This window comes from Bison bison, unplaced genomic scaffold, assembly GCF_000754665.1.
Source record: "Bison bison bison isolate TAMUID 2011002044 unplaced genomic scaffold, Bison_UMD1.0 scf7180017864465, whole genome shotgun sequence".
NCBI classification, from domain to species: Eukaryota; Metazoa; Chordata; class Mammalia; order Artiodactyla; family Bovidae; genus Bison; species Bison bison.
The window spans coordinates 3,743,849-3,744,932 of record NW_011495026.1 but is presented as its reverse complement, the minus strand read 5'-3'; the positions used below and the strand labels follow the sequence as shown (position 1 = coordinate 3,744,932).

General features: G+C 43.5%; 1 pseudogene; it reads right to left on the bottom strand.

Moving 5' to 3' along the window:
• Nucleotides 1-6: 6 nt before the first annotated feature.
• On the bottom strand, nt 7-293 carry LOC105003210 (annotated as a pseudogene).
• Between the last annotated feature and the right edge of the window lie 791 nt (nt 294-1,084).

Genomic DNA, 1,084 nt, shown 5'->3' with positions numbered 1-1,084 from the left:
GTGATTTTAGATTATTTTCGGTTTAGAATCAGTTTTCACACAGTTTCAATAATTGCAGCAATTTCCTTGAATTGTCTGTAGAAATTCTGAAACTGTGGGATTGTCATTTCAAAGGACTTGTTCTTCACTTGGCCTGAATGATCTGCCACTTTGAGCATCACTGCAACATAAGGATACTTAAGAGATCTGCAACTGTCGGAGCTCACAGCCATACCCAGGTTCCACTCAAAATCTATGAGCTGGCTGGTGACCTTGGACTTAGCATCCAACTGCGGCTCACTGGACTCCTCCATAGCACGGTTCAGGGCTCCCACCATCCGCAATTAACCTTTTTAATATAGAATAAGAAATTATGCTTCAATAAAAAACCATTTTTTATACACAGTTAACAATGTTGAACCTCGTTCATAATTAATGGAACAGTTAAATGAGGTCTTATTTTCCCCCATCAAGTTGACAAAGATTAATAACAATATTAATCGTAAAAGAGGAGTCTTTTTGTTATATGGTTTGGCATTGCTAGAGTAGCACAGGTAGTACAAAGAGCTTGGGCCTTGGAGGCAGATGGCCCTATGTTGCTGCTGCTGCTGCTAAGTCGCCTCAGTCGTGTCCAACTCTGTGCGACCCCAGAGACGGCACCCACCAGGCTCCCCCATCCCTGGGATTCTCCAGGCAAGAACACTGGAGCAGGTTGCCATTTCCTTCTCCAATGCATGAAAGTGAAAAGTGAAAGTGAAGTTGCTCAGTCGTGTCTGATTCCTACTGACCCCATGGACTGCAGCCTGCCAGGCTCCTCCGTCCGTGGGATTTTCCAAGCAAGAGTACTGGAGTGGGTTGCCATTGCCTTCTCTGAGATGGCCCTATACAAACCCCTAAACCTGAATGTCTACCTCATTTGGTGTATTTATGGACAAATCAGTTAACTTCTTTGAGTCTTAACTTCCTTATCTACAAGGCTGGAGAGTGATCTTGACTTTGTAAGGGTTCAGAACAAGGGTACCCCAGATTTTGCACTTTTGCATAAACATTATTTTGAGAGGCAATTGAGACTCTCTATAGGTTCAAGAGAAACTACTGCCTCTCC